General features: G+C 40.4%; 1 non-coding gene across 1 annotated transcript; it reads right to left on the reverse strand.

Moving 5' to 3' along the window:
• Nucleotides 1-12708: 12708 nt before the first annotated feature.
• LOC142594032 (U5 spliceosomal RNA) lies at nucleotides 12709-12827 on the reverse strand. The gene has a single exon (XR_012831234.1). It is a non-coding gene; the product is annotated as a U5 spliceosomal RNA (small nuclear RNA).
• Nucleotides 12828-21459: the final 8632 nt, after the last annotated feature.

The following is a 21459-nucleotide window of genomic DNA, read 5'->3' on the forward strand; positions in this document are numbered from 1 at the left end:
ATGATTTCATTGTCTGTCTGTCTCTGCATGATGTGCTGCAAAGGTTAATTTGTTTTGAAATCCCCATTTTTAATTTGTGTTACTGATCAACCTAGCGATTATAAATGTTAATCTATTCTTCAGCAGCCTTAAATTCAGAGATCTAGACTGTTGAACTAAAAAAAAATTCCATCCCTTGCTGTGATTTATTAAGACTTGAGTGATACCGAGAACCCACTGACTCAGAGCACTGATATAAGCATGCTTTCAAGGCACCTCCTTAATTAGTTTTAAAGCAGGATGAACCAATTTATATCTCTCTGATTTAAATCGGTTTTGTTAATTGTGTTTTAAATCAGAACCAGGAAATCACAATTTAAGTAACTCCATTTGCATTGTGGTTGTACCTTCTAACAGTCATTCCTAAGAAAGAGTTTTTCTTGGAGACTGACAACTAATAGAAATGTTTAATTGCAGATAAAGGTAGCTTTGAGGAGGTATTTAATATTTTTTGTTAACTAAGAGAATACATTAAACCCATTCTTACATCACTATATACCTTAGCATTTATTTTGTTTTTTGATTTTTACATTTGATTTGTGAGAAAACAGGACATGGCATTTTTAGTCACCTGATTACCTTTTTAATGCGTGCTTTGTGTCATGCTGCTTCTGAACAAAAATATCCAGAAGAACATAGTTGTTTAAATAGAACTACATTGTGTGCTGCATATTTTAGGAAATATTATCAAAATATTCATTGCATTTCAAGGTAGTTGGTGTACCTAACAGTGCAAATATTACCAGCAATTAACCAGCTGAGCTATATTTTCCTTCCTTAAATGTTCTCCAAGATCAGAATTAGTTGATCTCAGACTCCTCCACACACCTTTTACTCATAAGATGGGAGAGGATAAACAAATTTGCTTGTTCTTTCAGCTCCCAGTTGTTTTCCTAACTTGGAATATACTAGTCATTAAGTGATGTAAAGCAGATAAAATAAAAAGAAGAAAATGTTCTTTTTGCACCTGCAAAAAAGGCTACAGCTGTCGAAAGCTAGTTTTTTACTCAAGAAGCTCCAGTTCCAGGTGTCTAGCTAGCAATTTTTCCCATTTAGTGATTTGATATTCTTTAGAAATTTGGCACTGAATATATAACTTAAGTGTTATTTTTATGTAAGGGTTTATTAATAAGAAAATATAATTTTTAGGCATTCATAACAAATTTAGGCTGTCATAATTCCAGAACATGTCTTCAAGTTCAGTTTTAAGAAGAGAAAAATATTAATTCAAAAATTAAAATATGCATGGATGTGTGTTGTAAAAATACACACAGGAGTCTCATCACTAAAGAACAACTGACAAAAGGACAAGAACCTGAATGGATTAATTCACATCTATTTTTTAGAAGAAAACACAACAAAAACTCTAGATTTTTCTTGTCCAGAGGATTCTCCTGCCACCCTCAGCTGAGAACTGAGCCTGTCCCAGTCTGAGACATCATCTCCATCACAGAAACACCAAAAACCTTCTACCACAACCTGAATTTTGCAGAAGAGGCTATTGTGCATACACCATTGTTTTGCCAGTAGAAAAGAGAATTGGAGAAGCTCATGTATTGTTGCATGATGAAGTATGATTTGTACCAGTTGCACCTGATAGAGATCTTCCCTTGTGGCTATTTATACCCGCCTGGCAATGGACTCTTCTCCACACACCATCATTCTCAGACAGCAGGACAGAAAAGGCACAGCTCTAAAATCAAACTGTTCTGTATTAATCCAAATACTTATTCTAAATTCTATCTAAACCTCTACCTGATTAGAAATTAGTTAGCTAAGCGAATATGATTACTGGGTAAGTAAGAGAGCTTTCCCACTCAATTACTTGGCACAAGTCTAGAGCATTCTTACCACAATGATTTGTTTTGCTTGTTCCCATCCCCATCGGTGGCAGCAGAGCATCAACACTGACTGCTCAGGGGGGCTGGCAGGAGGGCAGGACTGGGACATACACACCTCCACCTCTGGGCAACGGCACCGCGACACCTCAAAATGGGCTGTGGAGCTGGGTACTAATTTTTCCCCATGCTATTCTCAGTCTTCGGCACTAGGAAATCCTGTTCCATGGGCCCAAAATCTGCAGTGTAGCAGAGGTCAGGCAAAGGAGTTCCAGACTGTAGTCTTCACTGGGGGTTCACACTAGATGTCCAATATGTTTTAGTCAGCCCCCAGAGCTTGCAGCATTACACTCATTTTCAAACAGTTTTCTGTAATAAGAGACATTTGTTTTAATTTCTGCATTGAAGTGCTAAAGATGATGTTGAAGATGCCACCTGGTACTTAGTTGCCAGTCCTAACTGATACCAGTAAAAATTGTAGGTTGGTCCTTAGCTCCTGGAAAAGAATTAATTCCCCAGTAGGGTAAAATTTGAAACTAAATTAAACAAGCAAGCGAGTTAGCTTGTCACCAGTTCTGAGTTTGCAGCACAGGAATATGTGCATCAAAAAGGTCCAGGAGCGCTGGGACCAGGCAGGCACACACCTGGGACAGAGCGGGACAAAACACCCAGCTAACATTTCCATAAGGCCCCGCAGAAGTACTTCCCAATCAAATAAAAACCTGAATGAAAGCATTTCAAATGAAAGCTTGATAAGTAAATAAAAATTTTACAAAAGGGTAAAAGCATTTCCGTGGAATAAAATTTTTGCTTATTCCAACCTTCAGAACAGGCATAGACTAAAGAAAAGTGCCAAAAGCAGTAACTGAAGAGCTGTCACTGCACTGCAGCTAAGGATGTACACCCACGAGTTCCCCTTAGCAACATCTCCTTTTCTGATGAAAACCACTATAGTTTACAATTCCTCTACACAAGTGCCAGCCTACCTGGAAATGACAACTTAAACATGTAGAATAGGCAAAAGGAATCAGTAAATATCTCAGCCCTGTATTTGGAGAGCTGCACTATACATTCAATTGAATACTTTAAAACTTTAGTGAGTACCTACAAGAGTTATGTCTGCTAAAGCCATCAGGTCTGCAAAACTTGCATAGGACAATCATAAAAGAATTTTGCAAGGGGAGGCTCTTGACACACTGATGTAACTTTTAATGTTTTGGAAAACATAGGAAATTCCAGCAATCATTGGAATCAATTTTGAATCTCTTTCTGAAAGATGTGCATTAGTCAAATATAAACCATTAAGTAAATACATGGAAAACATAATGCCCTGGAAGAAATAAACAAGTGATATATACCACATCAGACTAAACAAGCTAGCTGTTCTTTCTTGGCCTTGCACTACTTTTGAAGTCATTGGAAAGCAATCATAAAAAAAGTTTGAAAAATTAAATAAAATGGAAGAAATGGTTCTTTCACCCTACCACTCACATCTGAACCGGTGCAGAGCAGCCTAAAGCCTAACATACCATCTTCCTTTAATCCCTTCATGCTGACAGTGAGAAATGCTATACAAAAGCCCACTATATCTGGAAATTGCCTCTCTGTACGAGGATTCCTCATTTGTACAAAGCTAAGGAAATTAGGGTGCCCCTCCCAAACAGCACTTGATGTGCCAGACGGGGGGTGCCTGAGGAACTGCCGCTCTCCCCTGCTCCTGGCAGTGAGGTGGAACCTCAAATTTTGGAACAAGTTTGACATGCACCGAAACAACCAGTGCTCAAATGACACCAAATATAGTATGTTTCATCCTGTCGTGGTTTAACTCCAGCTGGCAACCAAGCATCACCCAGCCGCTTGCTCACCCTCCCGCCCAGTGGGATGGGGGAGAGAATTAGAAGGGCAAAAGTAAGAAAACTCATGGGTTTAGATAAAAACAGTTTAATAATTGAAATAAAATAATAATTTGTAGTGAAAAGGCGGTGGGGGGAAGGAACGAAACCCAGGAAAAACAAGTGATGCAACCACTCACCACCTGCCAGCCGATGCTCAGCCAGTTCCTCAGCAGCGATTGCTGCCCCCCGGCCAACTCCCCCCCATTTCTGAGCATGACGCCATATGGTCTGGAACAGCCCTTTGGTCAGTTTGGGTCAACTATCCTGGCTGTCCCCCCTCCCAGCTTCTTGTGCACCTGGCAGAGCGTGGGAAGCTGAAAAAGTCCTTGACTAGTGTAAGCAGTACTTAGCAACAACTAAAACATCAGTGTGTTATCAGCATTATTCTCATACTAATCCAAAACACAGCACTATGCCAGCTAGTAGGAAGAAAATTAACTTTATCCCAGCCAGGACGCATCCCAACCTGATCCGAAACTCAGGTCAGCTCTCCTGACAACTGCATCATTAAGAAGTCAGCCAGACAGTGGAGCTAATCAAGATGCCTGTGCTAGCCAGATACTTCACCTTCTGTGTGGGGAGGGAAAACAAAGCGAAGTAAAACTAGCTGACATCAGGAAAACTGAGAAGCTGTAACTCATACAGAATTGGCCCAGAAATAATCAGATTCCTAACTCCTTTATTTGCTCCTGGACCGGATCCATTCTGACCAGATGAACTCCTCCTCAGTACCATACACAGCTCTGCACATTGATGCAATGAAGTGATGGGTCATGCTGGTGCTATCATACCCAGGATTTATGAGGAAACTTCATCTCTGGAAATTGGGAATTGGAGGGGGCAGAGATATTTTGGTTCGGCTCTGCAAATAAGTCTGTAAGGCACATTTAAATGGTTGGGATGAAATGAATCAAATCAAGGTGCTGTGCACGGGTGTATCTCCACTGACCTTCAGAAAGATTCCAGAGTACATTGGTACAGAATCTGACCAGTTAGGAATTAATACATAAACCAGATACATCTCTTAGCAAAAGCAGGCACACCTCCTACAGGTAATTTAGCACATTTCCTCTCCTTTCCTGAAAATAATATGCTCGGTGCAGATACAAAAGCTACCTTCCCTGTTGATCACCTCTTGTCTCTGTTTGGCATGTTACTTGCATTCTTCATTCAGCAGCAGCTGTGCAAAGTTGGTCAAACACTCCAAGTTGTTTGTCAAAGCTTTCCTAAGGCTTTTCATCTCCCTGCTTTTCTGTAAGGTGCCCAAACATAAGTCATCTCTGTTGGCTTTTGGAGCAGATTAATTCAGAGCACAGCTTCAGAACTGGCAGGTAATCAGTTAGCTGGAGTTTAAAGTGCAGCATTTTTCCCTAACAAGGGCAACAAAAAGGTGGGAAAGGTATTTCTGAATAAGCACATTTTAATTCAGGTAATATATTTCCTAGACACACACCTCTAACGCCAACTCACAGGCAATTCTTTCACTAGATGTGATCTGGAAGGCCACTGGAGGTGGAGGAAAGCTAATCAAAACAGAAGGCATGATTTATCACTTCTCAAATGCATGGGGGGATATCAAATTGTAGCCTTAAGCTTTTGGGCCCTGAAACACAGTGCACCGCCCTGGATCCATGGTGACAGAAGGAGAACACCTCCTACTAAAATCACTCCCACTTGTCCTCAACCTGTTGGAGATGTTACTGTAAGGGGTTAGCACCAAGGAGGAACCACGGACCACCAAGAGCCAGGGCCAGGTATGCAGGGGCTCTTTGCAGCACTCCTCAGCTAACCGGCAGCATAATGCAGGAAAAAGGGTTTTGGTGGTCTGACCACACGCAGCTTTTGCCCCACAGTGAAGAGGGAAATGGATCATATCTGATACATCTTGAAGCCCTGATCCATAGCCAGCTAACTGGTAATAAGAGTCTTCTGTAAAGATGACCTCCATGGAATTTTAAAACATGAATCTCAAATAATTCATTTTATTTTGAGCTATCTCCTAGGAAACATTCCATTCATGTCAGCATAAAGGAGTAGGATGTCATGCATAGACAGCAATGCCTGTTAACCTCCACCCTCAAAATATTCATCCCTACAAGACAGAAGGAGAGAATGCAGCATGGGAGCAGATCTCAACTGACAGTCAGTGGGAACCTGGCTCCTATTTGTGTTTTAAGAGTTCTTATACCAAATTTATGCCCAGGTTGTGTCAATGTGGCCAAGTAGATGCACAGGTAGTTGAGTGAGTTCAGGGATTAATTTGACCCGTCATGGTTCCAAATCCCAAAATGATTTATAGATGTGAAAAACTTTACCTTAATCAATGGGAATATTCATGGGCGTGGAATGAGATGGGTAAGATCAGGATCAGTCTCCAGAGAGACAAAATGATGTCAGGGTAGTTTTTTATCATGACTACTTTGTTTTTCTGGGAAGGGGAAAAAAAGAAGATTTGAATTATAACTATTTGATAGGTAACATTGCAGTAGACAAGTTAGTCCTTGTAATCCACGGGCACCATCAGCAAAGGACTAAATTAAATGTGTTTTTATTCATCTTGTATATCTATTAATGCAATCCATTACAATGGTTATTCAATATTTATGGCGTCTACATGAATTACTACATATTTCATTCTCTTCTGAAAGCTAGGATAGCTGAAATAGTACAGCATTGCTTTTTATCTGACAGAACTTTAATCTTTTCTCATCATGGTTTTACATGAACTGTTGTTCGAAAAAATAAATAAATGAAGTTTTTGCAAGATAAGGAGTTCCCATATTAGAATTCTATTGGTCATGGTATCATGATGCACCTGACACTCCTTATAAATAATATGTGTGTGAAGATCTGTTTTTTCACTGCCTGTATTATTTTGAAGAAATAGCATCCATCTCACTGAACAACATTTAAAAGTGCTCATACATTAGCTGAAGTCGTCAAATTCCACCCTTCAGGAAGTAAGATAATGACTTGCAGAGGTGAGAAAAGACTTTCTACTCACAGAAATAAACATTGTTTGTGGCTCTTCTCTCTTCTCAGCTAGTCATATCCACCATGGCACTCTCAATTTGGCACAAAATGTCCCAGAGAAAAATAGATCAGGTTTCTCTAAATCATTAGAGTATTCCTGCTGCTGCACTCCAGCCTTTCGTCATTTGACTCACGCTGAGATTCGCAACCCAGCATCTTGTCCCACTCGGCAATGAAGAACCAGCTGAAAGTTAGATTGGAGGAGAAAATCTGCAAACATAGACCTTGAGAGAAAGTCACCCACCACCTGCTAGGTGCTCACCACCTCCAGGGTGTGGGTGAAAGAAGGTTTGCAACTACTGTGACTGAAAAACCTTGCTCCTGAAGAAACCTTGTCATATATTTGTTAAGTCTGGTTCCAGGTCTAGGAAGAAAAGGGAGACTTCAAGAAGACATCAGGAAGGTCCAGGAAGACATCAGCATGATCCACAATGTGGGTTTCAGAAGCAGTTGGCATTTTGCATTGCTTTTAAGTCATATGGGACAATTCAAATGAAGAACTTAGAATGACCTTAAAAACTGAAAACAGAAACAGGAGACATCTCTTAATGCTGCTGTGTCATAATCCATGCTACCCCAAACCATCCTCCGAGGCAAGAAACTGAAAAACCCCATCAAGGAAACAGCTCCATAAAACAGAAAAATAAAGTATAAACAGAAAAATAAAACCAGACGCCAATGTGTACCCAAAGGAACTATTAAAAGCAAAATGTTTGTCAGTATAGGATGCTCCACTGCACACATCTGGTGCTCTCAGCAATACAGAACATTTCTTTAATTGCTACACCTGAGACCAAGAGCAAGAAATAAATCTAGGGCCTGATCTCAGTGTAGTTGGAGGCAGGTGGAGATGAGTAGCAGCATGAGGATTTCATTGTCAATAATCAAGCAGTTATACATTACTGCATTAAACAGATACTTTCAGGATACAGCTATGCATCTATAATTTGATGTCTGTTTCTTAATTCCTTCTGGTGCCAGACTTTGCAGAGATAACTGTGATAAGCCTCTCATTTGGTATATATCATCCAATACTTTTTGCATGATCCAAGACGTCAGTACAGCAATATCCAGTGGAAAAGGCAATGGACTAGAAGTCAGAGCGGCTGGGCTGACTCCAGACAGCCACTGCTTCTCACAGGGTCATTACGTGTTGCTGAACTTCTCTGTTCCTGTTTTATTTACTCAGACTGTAAGTACTGGCTACATGTTTAGACAGCACCTTTCATAACGGATCTTTGTTCTGTTCTGGGCCCTTAGAAACGTGCAAGTTAGTATTGTCCACTCAAATTCATGACTTAGACCTTTGCATACAAACACAGTGAAGCCAGTGCATCTATTGAGAGAAAAGGATTCAAACGTAGGCACAACTCAACAAAGGAGGTAACTACCACTACTCTGAGAAGCTCTTTGGTATTTCTAAACTGGAAAATGCGCTACTGGTCCTCTTGCTCAGCATCTCCATTGCCTTCACATCTCAATAGAATAGTGAGAGGTTCCTCAATATATTTTAAGTGGTGTGAGTCCATACAAAGAGTACTTTAAATATCAATGTTAGTATGTTCACATTCTTAGTAGAAGTTATATGTTTTGCTCTGAACCCAAGCTGAATATTCTGAAATGGATTTTAATAATCTTTCAGGGTAACACCAAGGTTCACCTTTTCATGACTCAAGTTGCTATAGCTTGTCCTTTTATGAACAATCACATGTTATCTCCCACTGCTGGCTGTTATTATCACCTATACATTTTTCAGCTGTATTTCATGTACTCCATTTACCCAAAATTTTGAGTTCTCATCCCTGTTATTACCCAAATCAAGAATGGCATCTCTTGAGCTACGATGACTGCCTTGGAGTATTCTCATCCTTTGCAAAATGAAAATTTAGTCATTCGTTGCCTTACAGCACATTTAAAGTCTGGAAAAGATATTAGGTTCCCAAGTCTCATTCTTCAGGTTGGTACTCAGATATGTGCTCAAAGATAATCAGGTTCTTAGGACTTACCTATACGAAGCCCATGATACAGAGGTGTCTAAAGAGTCACTAGCTTTGAGCACATCTGAGGCAGTTTAAATAGTGTCTTTTCCACCCAGTTTGCCCTGCTTTGACACAATTTATTAAAAAGAAGAAATACTCAAACTAAAAAGCAGACTGGACAATTTTTTAATTTTGTTTTAAATGACAGAAAATTTCCCAGGTATGATGGCCCATTGCTCTGATTAATAGCAGTGCAGCCAGAGGAGAGGACTGTGTGAAGCATTCAGCAAAGCCATCAGTCCTACCTGTCATGATCAGACTGCAATTTCTGGCAAGTGTTAGCATCAGTTTCCTGATTTCATCTTTTACAGAGCACAGGCAGAATCATCAACAACTCCTTTCCTGAAGACCAGTGGCTCATTTTATCTGCATTTGCTGGATGCCTATCCCTTTGGAGCAGTGCTCTGCAGACCTTACCAGGTTTGTACAGGCAATGTCAAAAAATGTTACCTTAAAATTGTCAAATTGGGACCAAACCTCAGACTTGCTGATCACTCCTTTTGATGTTCAGGAGAGCTGAACACCTTTTTAATGTCTGATTGAGTTTGCAAGGAATGTAATTCTTTTTTTGACAAAGCTTGAGCTTTAACCATGAAAAAAAAAAAAAAGCATTAAGCATCTTGAAATGCACTCTTGTGCTGATTCAGAAGGAAAAAAAAAAAAAATCAAGTCAATATCAGAACTGGGGAAAACCAACAAACAAACAAAAAACACATAACACACCACAACCCACAAAACTCCAAACTCCAGCTGTGCTGGTCCCAAAATACTTTCTTGTGATGCAGTTGTTACATAGCAATATATTTTCATGCTACATTGTAGATACATAAATAAAATATTGAGCATACATATACTATGCAATTAAAGCAAAAATTAATACGGAATGTATATACATTGATGCTACCAAAAAATGTCTAAATGAAACATTTCCTCTTTTCCCCATCTTTCAGAAACTTCTGAATCTGTGGATTTCCAGACTACATTTCTCTGTAATGAAAGAGTCCCGTGTACAAAGTTTTGTGACTAGTTCAATGACACGGTAATTGTTTCTTTCCTGTTTAGAAATACCCTGAATAGCATGAAGTTGAATTTCAGGCTGCAAATACCTCTTCCTTGTGCAACTACCTTTTCCACAGAATTACGTTAAACTTATTTAAGGCTTTTATTTCAATTTAATTTAAAATAGATTTCCTGAAGCTGAAAAACCTTTGAGTTTTCATTTGGCCTTCCCCTTGTTACTACTTCCCATGTAATGATGCCATAATGATTCACTATTTGATGTTCTCCAACTTCAGACTTACTTATTGTAATTGCCTAACTTCTTATGAGAAAGGCAGATAAGGAAATATTTCAAGAAGCTTGTAAATAACTGACAAAGACCACAAGACTGCAGTTATTTTTAATTTATATCTAAACTGCTTTGCTGTGCTAGCTGAAATAAGGCATTTTTATAGTTTTTTTGGTGCAGCTTGTATCATTCATCACTCAGTAACCAGCATGAATTGCACATCCTGTTTTAAAACCTCAAGGTATTTTTCTGGTTACAGTTGCTGCAGTGTATTGTATTCTTCTGGAGAACCTGCAATGGACTAATAAATTGCATGACTTTGAGTAAAAGACTATCCTTCTGATCTGACTCTAGCCAGTCTTACCAATAAGAAGAAAATGGTTCCAGTCCTGCACAGTTGCATGGCTGCTTGGCTTCCCTGTGCAAGATGAGCCAGAGTTCAGCCTTCTCTGGATTTCAGCCACTTCAGAGTTTCACTTAAGAGATGGGGTTTTTTCAGTTATTTTCTATTGCAATCCTGCAAAATAGTTGAGGAAAAACACCCCTGGCTTGAAAACATGACCTTGCAATATTTTTCCATCCTGCCATCTGGATCTAAGAGGGAATATGGGTTAGCTAATATACACAGCTCCCAGCACCATGCTGCTAACATGATATATGTTACAGGTGGTGGTGCTTATGATAATAAGGAAGTTAATGAGAAAAGCCAAGATGGTTCATGTTTTGTAAGAAACAGAATAAAACCCTACATTTGTCAACTGGGAAGAGACAAACATTAGAAAGGAAAGAAAGGGTACAGTGCAAAAAAAAGGCATTCAAAAAAGGAGAACAAAACTATCATAGCTAGAAACATCAATGAATAGTGTCATACATTGGCCTGGTGTTTACGTGGTTTATTATTAATAGTTAGTTACTTCCTGAATAAAGGTTGAAGTAAGGATTTATGAGGATATTTAAATACAGGGCGAGGAGATTGAGAGAGGAAAGATCAGAAGTACAGAATAAGTTCTGCTGAGTTTAGGTGGGTGTCTACAGACCTCTGGCTTGTTCATCATCTAGAACTTAAACCTGGAATTAAATGTGAAAAAAACCGCCAAGATTTTAGTCACAGAAGATGGGTAAATCTGGATGAAGTATCACAGAAGTGGTATGACTTTGGATTTTAGATTCAGTCCAGTCTGTCTTTACTTCTGCATCTGCAGAGCTTTGCAAACAGTTCTAACCACACAAAAAATGAGGGACTTACAAGTAAGACCATTCTCTCCAATTACCTACACACACACCTTTGCAGACGTGAAATGAAGTGGCGTGCACCTTTTCCACCAGAGCCCAATGGGAAATATGGCTCTGGGAGAGTCCCCTTTCCCACAGAAAGAGGTATAGTGTACACATCCTTTAACTGGAGCTATGGTTAAAACCCACCCACACCACAAAGATAGGTGTTGTTCCAATATATGCGGTAGTGTGCTATTTATTCTCTCTCTGACTAAAGCTAATTTTTTTAAGCACTCGACATTCCTCTCTGAAAGAACCACTGGTCTGGCAAAAGTTCAGTGAGAGATAAAGAACTACCTCCCAGAAGCTATTCTCACCTGAAAAAAACAGAGGATGGGTAAAGCAGGTTGAAACATATGGATTAATTGGTGCTAAAATGAATTAGTATACTTATAGAGAAAGGCAGAATGAAAGGAGGGGTTTGTAAGCACAGATAGACCTTGAATTGCTCTAAGAAATGATCTTATGTGCATTCCTTTGTTTTCTACTTAATCATGAATTACTGCTGGTGTTTTGCAAATACAGGCATGCCTACACCATGTAATGCAGAGGTGTGCTGAAGATCCCCAAGCCAGACATATGAGGAAACTAGCACATCTATAGAGTGCAATGCTGTGCCACAGAGACAAATCAGTTCAGGTCCCAGAGACAGCATCACCTCATAGGAACATCTCACTTGGGTACAGCACCAGACCCAGACCCACAGCACCCAGCCAGGACTTAAATCAGCTATCTTCACACAGAGCAACAAGGTATGGGATGGAGACATAGTAATGGCTGAATAGAAGAGTGCAAGCACAATGTGTTTCTTCAAAATATAGAAAAGAAACACCTATTACGTTAGGCCTCCTTGATATTTCCAGAGCTGATTTACAAAGGAAGACTCTTGGAAATCAGATTTGCAGTATCTGGGATGGACTATTTTGTGCTGGTTCACAGTCTAGGAGCATCTCAAATCCTACTTATGAGACGAGTAACCCATGGAGGAATCATAGAATCATTTAGGTTGGAAAAGACCTTTGAGATCAACCAGTCCAACAATTAACCTAACATTACCTAGCCAATCACTAAACCTATTAAGGGCAGAGCAGCAATTTCATGTTTCCTGGCTTGGTGGCTGGATTGTTTATAATGAAAGTAAAAACTAGGAATCATTAAGATTGGAAAGGACCTCTAAGATCACCATTCCAATCATCAACCCAACACCACCATGCCCACTAAACCATGTCCCAGAGTGCCACGTCTACTCATTTTTTGAAGACTTCCAGAGATGGTGACTCCATCACCTCTCTGGGCAGCCTGTTCAAAAATAAAAAAATGGAGCCTCAAAAAATTTCTTGACACTCGTGCCTGTTCCTCTCCACGGAAATCTTTAGTAAAAGGCAGAAGATTTACACGATCTGAAGAGAAACCAGAGAAACCAGGAAGCACCACTTGCCCTTAGACAGACCTTAGATTCACATTTTTCTTACACAAAATGTACAGTACAAGAAATGTCAGAGTGCATGGTCACAAATGGGCAGTGAGACAGGCTTACAGTGTGCAACACTGTAGATGTCAGCAAAAGCCCAGATCAAACTAACTGCAATCGTGCTGCTTCCCAGCCTGGGAGCCTCACTGCTCACCAGGACCGCATGAGTAACAGTCATTGGATGCAAGTGTGGACAACACAGGCTCAGCAGAGCCAGGACCTGTTTTTTTGTTCAGTAACAATTTCCACTGCTCTCCTTGGGAACATGGCAGAAGGAGGCTCAGATAACATCAGGAGTTTCTGCCATGCTGCCCAGTAGTTTGGTCCATGTATACCTCATGGATAGCCTTGGCTTTAGTGCCTGGTGCTGAGTGAAGATACCAGGACGTGGTCCCCAAAGGAGGGTCCCTGGGGCGGCTCGTACTGCGCTGCAGCCTTCAGGGATCTCTAAAGGACATGAAGTCCCTGAGAAAAAGGAACAAAGCTCATAGCCTTTTCCACTTAAAAATAAATCAGTTAAATGAGAGGAAGCAGGGCAGGTGGCTCGTTTCCTGAGCACCACATGGGTGATTGCAGGGCGAGTCCGAGCAGTGATTCACCAACCAGGTTGAGACCATTGTCCCAGTCTGCCTGCGCACAGGAAGGAGATCACGGTCCCAGCCGCCCCGATGGCCACCGCCCCGGCATGCCACTGCACCCTAGCACAGAGCGGGGCACCTGAAACCTTGGCAGGACTTACAGATGCAAGTACAAAGCAAAGTAGCTTTTCCTCACCTTGCTTTCCTCTCCTCAAGTTTGACCACCTGCACGCTACACTAGCAGAGCGCTGTGCTGCTGCTTTAAATGGACCCCAAATACTCACAGGAAACAGAATATAAATAATCATGACATGCGCTTAGTACACATACGAGAAATCATTGATATTTTCCTCTTCCTTGGTTCTGGTTGAAAGAGCAAGCATCAAACTGGGGAGACAAATCACTTCCCATCCTGGCTGCTCTGTTTGGGGATGTACTGATCTAGAAAGCCATGCCAGGGGACACTGTGAGCAGGAAAGCACTGATTTACAAGTAATCCCCTCCTCCCAATTTAAGAGGCATTTTATGACCTCTTGGGTATTTCTTTAGAAGAACCTTTCCCTTCCATCAGTCTTGCTCCCTGTTCCCAGTGGCTGATAAGTTAAGACGATGACATGGGTAGATGAGACTGAATCTCCTCCCTACCTGGCTTGCCTCTCTGTTTGATACTGTGGCAAAGCTACTGTCCCACTTCTGGCACCCCAGTATGAAGGCCAAGGAACTGTCTATGTTGTCATAAATCCAGGCTTTCCCAGCAAGATCAAGGAGGAGGGCTGTGGGAGGCCTCCATGGAGGCAGGGGAAGCTGTAACAAACATGTGAAAATTAAAGGGATTCATGTTTACATTTGATATGTCTACACATATGGGCACAGGCAGCCATGCACTCACTTGGGTCTCACCAGATGCGAGCTGCTTGCAGCTGGAAAGTCCCCTTTTATTTGCGTCACTGAGTCCGAGTTAAGCTGCCTCAGCGTACAAAACAGGGCTGCACAGCTCCCAGCCTGGACTGCCTCACATCCAGATGGAGATGATAAAGCAAATGTTTGCACCTGTTTGTGCAGACACACATTCAAAAAATCTTGCTGACCACGTCAAAAAGAAAGCCTCTAACACACAGATTCAATGAAAAACAAGATGGGCAAAACTCTGTCCCCACATGTTTGTAGAGCTCAGTAGGAAAGAGATGTGTTCATCCTGTTGGTTCAGAATCATAGAATCATTTAGGTTGGAAAAGACTTTTAAGATCATCAAGTCCAACTGTAAACCTAACACTGCCAAGTCCACCACTAAACCGTGTCCCTAAGCACCACATCTACACATCTTTTAAATACCCCCAGGGATGGGCACTCAACCACTTTCCTGGGTGAGCATATTGCAGGGAAAGACAAGAATCTGACAAAAATACCTCCCCGCCTCCATGAAATGAGCATCTCATTAGTTCTAAGAAGGATGTGAAAAAGGGAAAAAAACCAAACATGTAGAAGTATGTGAGAACTCTTGAATCCCACAGCTACTTCAGGCCTGATGCTCTGTGATGCCAAGTACTTGGCAAAGACAACATTCAGGTGAGCAAGATGTTATTCTGCATTCTTAAGAAGAACATTCAGAGTTTTGTATTCTTAGATTATAAGCATCCTGGGACTACAAGATTACAGAGCTATAAATTATTACCATGGAACCCCTGGAAACACTCTCTTCTATTGTTTTAACCATCAAAATGGAAATACTATCCTTCCTCATTTCATGATCTCTGGAAGCTAGTAGACAGGTGACGAAAAAGAACTGTACCTCATCAAAATGAGGGGGTCTTCTCTCAACAAAGCCCGGGGGATTTAAACTCTGAAGAGCTGCTGAAACAGAATAAAGTGGCAACTTTCATGCTCCACAAAGGATGTCACGCATCGCTTTCTAGTAGCTGGTCCAAACATGGGATGAGCACTTCCTGCTCCTGCCTAATTGCATTACCTCCTCTGCCTGCTGGGAGCGGCTCATCCCTTCTGTGCTGAGCACCGTGCACTGAAGCACCAGGGAAAGGCTCGCTGCAGATGCACCATTACCCCTTCAGAGGGGAGGCGTCAGCAGCCATTTAACTCCTTTTTTTACCACTGCCAGAAAACACAGTTTCAGAATGAGTCCTCCACTGAAAAAAATCACATTTGTCAAATAGTAAATAGCTCATAATGTGAGGCCAAGGATTGCAATTCCTCTTAGCTTTCTGCTACTCAGTCTGACCATGCCAATTTAAGACACCTGCAGAATAGGCCTCCTTTCCACTGTTTCTGGCTGAGGACCGAGACTAAATTAATCTAAACAACTACTTTAAACTTGGAGCTTATGAGTGAAACCTGAGCATACTAAAACAGAGAAATGTGTTTTTTCCCTTCAATATTTTTCATAATATTTCCCAGGAAAGTGTCTAAATTGATGACAGTACTTTCTTTTTTAGTTATGGCCTCACATTTACTATTTTCTGTAAATGCAAAAGGGGAGGAAAAGGTTCAGATTTGTTTAATATTCTTCAAAATTAAATACATCGCCATGCAGCCATATGCAGAAACAAGCTTTCATCAGTTTCTCTTTTCTCTTCTGGAGGACTGATAATGTCTCATATAGGAGTTATTGTCTTTTTAGCACCATTGTATTAGGGGGAAAAAAGAACCCACATAAAACTTCTGCACTGGGTGCTAATTCTCTGACAGTTTGGGCAGTGTGCAGGGCTTTTTGTCCCTTTTTAAATAGCGGGCATTTAACCTGCATTCAGGGGAAAAAAAATCCTTACCTGGAAATCACCTTCTGTGCAGTTAGCTGATAAGACGTCAAACGAAGCAAGGCTTCATTACGTCTTTGGAGAAGATATTCATGTGAAAATAGGTCTCCTCACAGGGGGTTGCCAACTTTGTTATTAATGCCTATTCCCTCACATTCTTTTCTTTTGACTATTGCACAATTACTACTCCAGTGGAGCAGGTCTTGCCCAAGGGAGAAGAGCTGGTGGATTTGAGGGGGTGGCCGGGGTAGCTGTGGTGTGGAGTCAGGTCATCTGTTACCCACCAGGTCTACCCAAGAACAATAACAGTAGAACTCGCAGAATGCAATCAAGTGCATTCTTCTCCAGGGTGATTAAAGAAATATCCAATTTGATGCAACTGAGGTACAAAAGCTCTCTTTATCCTTCTTCTGCCAAGCATGGAAGAATGCCTTGCTTTAAACAATTTACAAAAACTCCTGTATGCCAAAGACGTATCATTTACATGGAATCCAGGCAGCTTCATGCAATCACTGCTTACACATAATTGTACCAAAAGTAATTGGGGAGGGGGGGGCCACGGTAGCTAAATGGAGTAAGTCAGCTTACCAGTGATCAAGGTTTATTTTACTTCTCCCACAGGAAACCTATGGAGGTTCACTAGGAATCCTTTCTTCTCTACTAATGGTACAAATCTGAAATGAAGAACAAAAAAAAATATTTCTTAATTCTGATATTGTAACTGCACCCAGTTTAAAATCTGCAAATAATATAAAATCCATATAAAGCCACTTCTAATTAAACAAGACAAGGTGGAAGCGGCAATAGGTGAAAAATTCAAGCTGTGAGTTTCTTTTCCTTTCCTCGTTTCTCTCAGGCTTCTGCTCCCAAAAATCTCGAGCAATGGTACAAACCACATCTCTTTCCTCAAAGCATTGTTAAACACCCAACAGGAGAAAATAACATTGTACATCACTTAACAGCAGTTGTGCCCTAACATATTCAAAATCAATTATGTTTCACATCATGCAGTCTCAACTTTTAGCAGTTATTTGTGGTGCTAATTTGAGTTGTCCTGGATAATTAGAGGATCTGTATCTCCATCATCATCAAAAAAAATTCCTTTTGCTAGGATTTGCACAGAGGTACTAACGGCATTACAGTCACAGCAATTTTAATAAAGGCCAGATTGTGTTTAGCTCTAATACTCCAAATCTTTAATGAATTTATCCCACAATATCCACAGAAGATAATTAAGTGCCTTTATCCCCATTTTCTATCAGTGGGGAACTGAAGGTCAGCAGTAACATGGTTTAGATGCTCAGAGACATAAGCACCCTGCTTACCTCCACTTCTAACACATACATTGGGGAAAAAACCAACACAACCACATGAATGGTGACAGAGAAAAGAGTTTGGACTCTTCCTAGAGAGGGTCTGAGCTTCTGACACCAATATACCTGTGAGCTGGTCTCTGTCTTAACGGACTGCAATGTTTCTAGGGCCAGCCTGGCTTTATCAGGGAGGATGCACAGACACAAGCCTTAAGTAAACTATAAAACATGGTGATGGGGAAAAAAAAAAATAAAAAGACTACTGGAGATTTGCCCACAGCAGGGGAAGGAACTTGCCTGAGGAGGGTTACTGCTTCAGAATTGTTTGATGAAATAATAAACAAAATACTGCACTGCTAATAACTTCTGTAGACCCATGATGCCTTGCAATGCAGAGGAGTATGCGTACTCCCTGCCCAGAGAGGACTTCCTGCATAGTTTCAATCTGAAGAAACACGCACTCGTTTGTCAATGACAAAAAGCTGGCCTCAGTGCTTTCTCTCGAGCAGAAATAGTGCCATCAATGTTTAAGGTGTGTAAGGAGATTCAAACGGTTTTAACACTCAGGCTTCTTTTCTAAATTGAATTAAAGCTGCTCTGAACCAATATTGCAAAGGACAAAGGTCAAGGTTTTATTTATATAATACAAGGATGTAATGCAACAACCAGCTGTTTGAGACACGTAAGTAAAAGATCAGGGACAAAGCTGCAGACAGGATGTCAGCAGTGCACAGGGAATTAGCCATGCAACTCCCTGTCATTAATTACAGATACACACATCTGAATCACCACACATCATTATGAAAATGGTCCAAGCAATAACTATGATTCATACTTTACCATTAACAATGCAGTGAAAGGCGAAAGAGGATGGTGCTCTTCTGGCACTATTAAGTAACTATGGTCATGTGTTCTTCCTATGGCCAATCTGAAATGAAACAGAAGCCACGGAACAACATGGTAGGAAGTAATTTTCATAACCTCCTGAAAGTGTCATTTTTTATAATGTTACTATATAAGGAATAAGTATTGCCATACCAATTGCCAGGCACCAATGTAACATTTTTCTACAAAACCCTAACAAAAAGTAAATATTTTTACAACTTGCAAGATCTCCAAAAGCACATTCTGTATCATCATATCTGTCAGAGACAAAGAGAGATTTATAAGCTCAGAAAGACCTTTAAAAGTCCAATTTCTAAATCCTGTCTTTGTGCAAAGTAGGTTACTTGCTTAACACGAGGCATACCCTGCAACTCTACTCCCAGTCAAGTACATCTACAACTTCTTGGACCCCACTATACATGTTTTGGGTACAAGAGTACATTGTAGTTTTCTGCCAAAAATTGTCCTGCTATGTTTTTGTCCAAAAAGATAAACACACTCTTTCAGCAACAATAACACAGAGAAGAGAAAAACATTTCACTTCCCCTACATATTGGTAATATATATAAAGGGCAAATTACTTATCAGGACCAATCACACTCTTAAATACTCTTGTGCAATTGTTATTGACATCAGTAGAGGAGGTGTGCACGTAAAAGACTGAACTTAACCACTGAAAACCCAAGTGACTGAATTCAGTCAGAGAGCAAGGAACTATTTCCAAGAGTTGACACCTCTTGCAACAAAGCTCCTTGTGTGTACGAGGTCTGCATAATATTGCTTCTCATAGTAAAAGTGAGATGTTTGGGAGGTAACAAAAAATTACTCAAAGCATGGAAAAAGAACACACACCACATTTGAAATTATACACATTTGATTGAAATGTCGCTGACAACATAGAAAGGTAATTGGTTTGGTTGGGTTTGCTGTAGATGCTTTTTTTTTTTTTTAATGGGAGTATCACATCATATTCATACGTTGACTTTCCAGTTGTGTGCAAGTCTGCCACAAAGACAAAAATCCATCTTATTGTAACAGAATGTACCTAAGGCTTTACTACATTATTCTAAGAGCCTGTTGACATTTGGTTTTGTCCTTATGACACCTGTAACTAATGCAAAAGTGGAGCCCTTATCCAGGGCTTTAAAATAAAGTTTACCAGCATGAACTGCCAGGTAGCCTTTTTCAAATGTTTTCCATACACTTTCTGCACTAGATTTGGAAAATGCAGCTCTTCATGTAGTCTCTAACTGATGGAAATGACCCATCATAGCTCTTCTGGTAACCAGGTGTACCCTATTTTCCCAGGAGCAGTGCTCCACTGGCAGAGAACAATGACTAATGTTCTTTACCTCAAGTGAACTGTACCCTGTAGGCTAGGAGAAAACTGAGCCAAGAATCTGCTCTTCAGCTGAGCTGTTTTACAGGTGAAATCACCAACTACAGCTTGCATTCACCCATGGAGTCTTGAAGGAGGCTGTGCTTGAAATAAGAACTCTGACTACTCCTTGTAATCACTGGTCTCCAGAAAGATACAGGCCAAATATATACTATTTGTAGGTTTTGCCCAACTCTCAGGGCAAGAGAGGTCCCTCCCTCACACAAGACAGTACAGGACCCCTCACCCGATATTTGAAAGTGCTACAGCGCCTGTAGCCACCTCTCGCCACTATGAATGCTTCACAGCTAGTGATGATGAAAATTGGGGAAAGCTTTGTGCTCTGTTCTTTTTCCATGCCCTTGTAACTAAAAATCAGACAACATTAAGTACATCATTCATAAATGTTTCTATAGCATAGTATTCGATATCCAAATTTTTTATACATTGAAATTTATATAAAGTACTTTAATCCCAAGACTCACTTTTTTTTTTAAACACACAAAATGGATCTCTTCAGGAATGGAAGACAATGCTTTACCTTTTATGCTTTGTCAGTTTTTGCTAAGCTGACAACACATGTCCAAATTACCAAATGAACTATAAAGCTTCCAATCACTGTTACTATTTCATTGTAGTCACCCCAATACAGCTTTGAGATGTAAAGGCCTTAAATTATGACACGGAAGATGATTCACATAGGAGTTGTCAAATTTGTGTTAAGGATAGTGATTTTTCTTTTTTATATTACAATTCAGTTCCTCAGGATGGGAAAATACTCAGCTTCCTGAGTTTTTGGCAACTGAACATCAGAGTGTGCAGTAGAGGATGACTAGCACCCAATTAGAGCTGTCCTTTAATTTCTGTGATCTCCTGTCTCAACCTGCTTACCACAGTCTCTCAAAGACTGAAGTCTACCCTTAAGTTACTGTCTTTCACTCTCTGCTTGTGTGGACTAAAGTTCTGCAGTATAAAATACTTCTTATTTGAGTCTCTGCTGAGCATTAAGCAGCTTTTTGTAGAGGTAAAACTCATGAGTCCAAACCATTCTTTGGTCAGCTTTTCCAGACCCCTGGAACTTCAGGCTGCCCCGAGTCCTGCCGTGCATTAACCCATGTTCAAGAAAAGTGCCCCACAGCATATATCAATGCAAAGGGCAAAACCTTTCCAAATGAAGAGGACACACTGCTCTAAGTTTGGTTCCTCTTAAAAAAAAAGAAAAAAAAAAAAAAGCACAATTTTCTGACCGTGCTTTGAAACATGTTTCAGCCAGTTTTCATCTGGTTATCTAAATGTGAGCAATCGCACAGATTTTAAACATACAGTCTTTAATGAGCTTGGTGACATTGCTACACACATAAATGATCCCTCAAGAGAAAAAAAAAGGTATAGTGGCTGGTTTGGGATTGATGGACTTACTGCAAGCCTGTGCTTAAACAAAAAAGAGGAAGGTGAGAAGAAAGTGAATGCATAGAAACACACAGTCTCCGAGAGAAGGGGATATAAAAGGAGAAAGCAAAAGTGAAAGGTTCTTTGTCATTACTCAACACCAAAATAACCAAACTTTTCACATATGACAGATTTAAACACAACACTGACAGAGGAAATTATTATTATAGCTCTATAGAGAAATCCAGTCCCAAAATACAACTGCCTAAG

Source organism: Pelecanus crispus, chromosome 7, assembly GCF_030463565.1.
Source record: "Pelecanus crispus isolate bPelCri1 chromosome 7, bPelCri1.pri, whole genome shotgun sequence".
NCBI lineage: Eukaryota > Metazoa > Chordata > Aves > Pelecaniformes > Pelecanidae > Pelecanus > Pelecanus crispus.